This window comes from Acipenser ruthenus, chromosome 14 (genome assembly GCF_902713425.1).
Source record: "Acipenser ruthenus chromosome 14, fAciRut3.2 maternal haplotype, whole genome shotgun sequence".
NCBI classification, from domain to species: domain Eukaryota; kingdom Metazoa; phylum Chordata; class Actinopteri; order Acipenseriformes; family Acipenseridae; genus Acipenser; species Acipenser ruthenus.
In genome coordinates, this window is record NC_081202.1 from 33784185 (window position 1) to 33790184 (window position 6000).

Sequence of the window (6000 nt, forward strand, 5' to 3'; positions counted from 1 at the left end):
CCTTGAATCCCTACTTCGTTCAGTTTGAGAATTAATCTTTTATGCGGGACTTCATGAATTAGTTATTAGTCATTTTCACGCAGAGCAAGACTTTCAGCTGCTGTCAACCAAAGGGTAAGTTACAGGTGTCGTTATTTTGTGGTACTGCTGTACTAGTTAAAAAGTCGTACACCGTGTACCGTGTATTTTAGGAGGCTGTGTGATCCAGTGGTTAACGAAACAGGCTTGTAAGCAGGAGGTTCCCGGTTCAAATCCCACCTCAGCCACTGACTCATTGTGTGACCCTGAGCAAGTCACTTAACCTCCTTGTGCTCCGTCTTTCGGGTGAGACGTAATTGTAAGTGACTCTGCAGCTGATGCATAGTTCACACACCCTAGTCTCTGTAAGTCACCTTGGATAAAGGTGTCTGCTAAATAAACAAATAATAATAATAATAATTTTGGCTCAGAAAACCCTTAGTTAATTTTAATATCATTTTTTTTCACAATTCAGCAAATGTATTACCAGTAACAAATTGTGTTATCAAAAATTGTAAACATGTACTATTTTGTGTGTGAACTACAGTTTGTCTTGCACGTACAGTTTTGTGCAGTCGTCAGTCACAGGATTGATAGCTTACCGTATTCTGCCGTTACACCGGTCAAGTTTTGGTACGTGTATCATATTCTGACAATGTACCACTTTCTGGCACTTCACCGTAAGGGTGTTCGATTCCAAAGTTTTTGGAGTCGATTCCAGAATCGATTTTTAATTTGAGAATCGATTCCCAAAGCCATTCCTGTCGATCCCGATTCCAATAAATAAAAGATAAAGAAACTCCCACATACTGCTGGGTAAACAAGCATATTTATTGCATCACAAAACTATTTACAATTTGGTCTGCTTTTTAATAATCGTTGTCGTTATTAATCACCATCATATTCAACACTCTCAAACAAAGAAGAAGTATGAATGTAGCCTATGTAAATAAACTAAATTACTCCTAAAAGTGAACAAATGTTGAATGATTGAATATATATAATTTGCAAATATAAAGGTATCATTATTAATACTAAGTAGCAGCAGTAATAAGGGAAGCAATTTTACACATTTGGCATTTCACCTTTCACATTTCAAGAGATTTCGCTTTTCCTCCTCCACTTTCTGCCATTTTTTTCCTATGCCTTTGCACAATTAACAAAAAAGTGACCAGCCCAAGAGTAGAAAAAAAAATGTGAGCAAAACTGTGCCTAAAATAGGCGTGTCTAGAATACAGTTTTCATTCTATACGAGGAAACGTTAACTTTAAAACTACATAACATTGGTTTAGACATGTATTCATGATGACAAAAAGCTAATTTTAGTAATATTGTTTGTGACTGCAGGTCGGCTCTATGCAGAACATGCCCCCCGACCCCCATGTAAAGAATCGACTCCTCATCCTTGGAATCGATTCTCAAAATTTCGAACATCAGAATATGGAATTTCTGGGAATCGACTACCACTACTTCACCGCCACTTGTATATTTTATTTATAGAGAATTTTGGCAGTTGAGACAACTACAAACGCAGTAATAATGTATTCGTCTATCAACCGTGATTATATCGCAAATGCAATTTACAGGGAAATTGTGTAATTATGTCCATTAATAAACTGCAAATCAATCAAGCATCAAGGATGTTTTTAAATAACTAAAACGATAGCCTGTTACATTCGAATAGTTACAGTATAGTTCTGAATGTTTTATCGGTGCTGTTGAAGAAATAAATCATCTGGGAACAAATTAAGAGGGATGTATAAAGCAGTTTACTCTGAAAACACGACTTAAGGTAAGAAACCTGATTGCATACTGTTACCGGTATCTTTCTATTTACCATATCTATCTCAAACACCTATATACTGTGTACATCAACCTGAGCTAGTATAAATATCTCTGTGTAGTACTAAAATTGCCATAATCATGTATGTATATGATATTGAATAGAACGTGGTTGTAAACACTAGTAGTATTAGTACTTAGAGTGTATGAAGACAATAATACTGACGCACGTTCAAAGTCATAAGTTTCAAAATTAAATCTTTGCTTGAGCCCCGGCACCTCTTCCATTACAAATTAAAGACTGCTAGAGCTTCTGCGCGGGTCTCGGACACCGCGGTAAAGTTAGCTTGACAGTCGATATTCGTTTCATATTCGACTCACGCTAACCCGACATGAATGAAAATGGATGTATCTACTCAACCACAGCAGCTAGAGTGCTCAAACCAACTTTAATTTAAAGAAGACCAGTTGTGAATTGTTTCACAGTCTCTGTTTACATGTGAAGCCTAAGAATAATTTGTGAAAAGCAATGACATACCGCATAGGCTACAGGCTATGCACCCGGTCCTGGCATCAATGAAAACGGATTTATCTCCCCAAACACAGCAGCTAGCATTTTCAAACCAACTTTAATTTAAAGGAGACCAGTTGTGATGTTTCACAGCCTCTGTTTTACATGTGAATCCTAAGAATAATTTGTGGAAAATAATAACATACCGCATATACGCACACTTAGCCTCAGCCACGCGTAAAAATGGCTTTATCTCCCCAACCACAGTAGCTTGAGCGTCCAAAGCAACTTTAATGTGAAGAAGACCAATTGTGAATTGCTTCACAACCTCTCCTTTACATGTGAATCAAACAAATAAATTGTGAAAAACAATAACATACCGCATATACGCACACATCCTACCTGAAACGCGTAAAAGGGCTTTATCTCCTCAACCACATCAGCTACAGCTCTCAAACCAACTTTAATTTAAAGGAGGCCAAATGTGAATTGTTTTACAGCTTCTGTTTTACATGTGAATCCTAAGAATAATATGTGAAAAATAAAACATATCGCATATGCGCACACACTTAGCCTGGCATGCGTAAAATGGCTTGATATCCCCAAACATTTGTTTTTCACAAATTATTATTATAGGATTCACATGTAAAACAGAAGCTGTGAAACAATTCACAAGTGGTCTTCTTTAAATTAAAGTTGTTTTGAAAATGCTAGCTGCTGTGGTTGGGGATATATGAAGCACTTTTAATTGACGCTCGGACGGTGGTGTGTATATGCAATATGTTATTGTATTCACTAATTATTCTTAGGCTTCACAGGTAAAACACAGACTGTGAAACAATTCTCATTTGGCCTCCTTTAAATTAAAGTTGGTTTGAGCGCTGTAGCTGCTGTGGTTGAGGAGATAAAGCCCTTTTACGCGTGTCAGGTAGGCTGTGTGCGTATATGCGGTATGTTATTGTTTTTCACAATTTATTTGTTTGATTCACATGTAAAGGAGAGCTTGTGAAACAATTCACAATTGGTATTCTTCACATTAAAGTTGGTTTGGACGCTCTAGCTACTGTGGTTGGGGGAGATAAAGCCCTTTTACGCGTGGGTGAGGCTAAGTGTGCGTATATGCGGTATGTTATTATTTTCCACAACAGAGACTGTGAAACAATTCACAATTGGTATTCTTCACATTAAAGTTGGTTTGGACGCTCTAGCTACTGTGGTTGGGGGAGATAAACCCCTTTTACGCGTGGGTGAGGCTAAGTGTGCGTATATGCGGTATGTTATTATTTTCCACAACAGAGACTGTGAAACAATTCACAATTGGTATTCTTTACATTAAAGTTGGTTTGAACGCTGTAGCTGCTGTGGTTGGGGACATAAAGCCCTTTTACGTGTGTGATATGCTGTGCGCGTATATGCGATATGTTGGCAGCAGTGTGGAGTAGTGGGCAGCAGTGTGGCGTACTGGGCAACAGTGTGGAGTAGTGGTTAGGGCTCTGGACTCTTGACCGGAGGGTTGTGGGTTCAATCCCCGGAGGGGGGACACTGCTGCTGTACCCTTGAGAAAGGTACTTTACCTAGCTTGCTCCAGTAAAAACCCAACTGTATAAATGGATAATTGTATGTAAAAATAATGTGATATATTGTAACTATTGTAAATAGCCCTGGATAAGGGCGTCTGCTAAGAAATAAATAAAAAGTATGTTATTGTTTTTCACAAATTATTCTTAGGATTCACATATAAAACAGAGGCTGTGAAACATCACAACTGGTCTCCTTTAAATTAAAGTTGGTTTGAAAACGCTAGCTGCTGTGTTTGGGGAGATAAATGCTTTTTCATTGATGCCAGGACCGGGTGCATAGCCTGTAGCCTATGCGGTATGTCATTGCTTTTCACAAATTATTCTTAGGCTTCACATGTAAAACAGAGACTGTGAAACAATTCACAACTGGTCTCCTTTAAATTAAAGTTGGTTTGAGCACTCTAGCTGCTGTGGTTGGGGAGATACAGCCATTTTCATTCATGTCGGGTTAGCGTGAGTCGAATATCAAATGAATATCGAATGTCAAGCTAACTTTACCGCGGTGTCGCGCCGAGTTTAAATTGGGCCAGTAATGATACCTTTATGCATTGAGGACAGCGGCTGAACGTGGTGGGTGAAAGCAGGACCAAAACAAAACTACATATTAAAAATAATTATAATTATATAAGTTTTCATATTTTTGGCTGCATTAAAGTGCTTCGCCAATAGTAATTTCTTTTAAAAGACAATATTCACACAATAAACAACTTCAATTGTATATATATATATATATATATATATATATATATATATATATATATATATATATATATATTAGCATAAGGTGTAGGCTACATATAATCATAGACCACAATGTAGTTTACAAACTTAGCTTGTATGGGAGGAACAAAAAATGATGCAATATAATAAAATAAAAATCTATATACGTTAAAATTACACTATATATATATATATATATATATATATATATATATATATATATATATATATATATATTTCTAGTAAAACTGGGTGCATTCTTGCAGAGCTCAGCACGTCACTGATGGATTTGGAGGTTGAATAGTAAATACCAAGCAGTCCTATAAATACAGCAGCTATAGCTTGAAACCTAAGTTTGACCTTGGTAGCATGTCAGCTCTGATTATGGCCCTGGTCATACCTTAACCAGGTGAGCCACTCTGGGAACATAAAGTTTGATATTTCTGAAACTGGTCTAAACTTAAAAAAAGCCAAGTATTTTTGTTCACAAAAACAGACATTAAAATAATATTCCTTATAGCATTGCGAACAGGCCCTGTCTCACGTGCAGCACTTTGCTAAGCAGCCCATCTCAACCATCTCCTGTGTGTAATAGACAGAACCCAAACAAAACCAACAGAGTTCCATTTTCCACTTACCAGTCCTTCCCCGTGTGTATCTCAGAGAGTCTGTTTTGTAGCGTGCAGGAGCCAGCCCTGGTAATGCAAAGAACATTTCCTCAAATAGCAGACTAAGGGACTGTTGACAAATGTCAAACTTTTTCCTTTTTTCCTTTTATTTACAGATGCACAATTGTTATTGCCATTTAGCCTGTGTATTTAATGTTAACGTTGTATTTGTTTTATATTTTTCCGAATAGAAAATGATGTAGGGGAGGCGTTTGGGAGGGGAGCTGAGGGGGAGAGGGGTTGAGGTAACCTGTATCAGTAAGGAATGTTTCTAAATATTCCTGTCAACTTCCTGTTTACATTTGGCTGACCAGAATTCTTCTGACTCACCTTCAAATTTACATTCTCTAAATTGTACCTTGAGTCAATCGTATGTAAATGAATAGGCAATTCTATTGTACCAGTTTATATTCTGCAGTAATCAACGGCAGGAAATTAGCAGTTTACATATGGAATGGAATGTACACATCTTTAAATGGAACTTCATTAGAGAGTCCAATTATTTTACCCCTGATTCTCTCCCCATTATAAAAGTATAATTATGTCCCCTCACCGCAGTGATTCCCTACACAGCTCAGGAGAACTGAAGGTCAGTGGGATCCCACCACCAAGCCAGCTTCCTCTTTTACACCCAGGAACTTGAGAGTTTCCTCTGACCCGTGGGAACGCCAGAGCCAATGCACTGCTCGCTGCGCAGACCGGCAACTCTCAGGATGTGAAC

General features: G+C 37.7%; 1 protein-coding gene across 2 annotated transcripts in view; it reads right to left on the reverse strand.

The window, feature by feature from the left end:
- Positions 1-5323, reverse strand: part of slc25a18 (solute carrier family 25 member 18) — a 28191-nt gene extending 22868 nt beyond the window's left edge. For both annotated transcript variants that reach the window (XM_034032244.3, XM_034032243.3), the window contains exon 1: positions 5250-5323. The gene's annotated coding sequence lies outside the window, so the exon portion shown is untranslated. The remainder of the gene's footprint in view (positions 1-5249) is intronic.
- Positions 5324-6000: the final 677 nt, after the last annotated feature.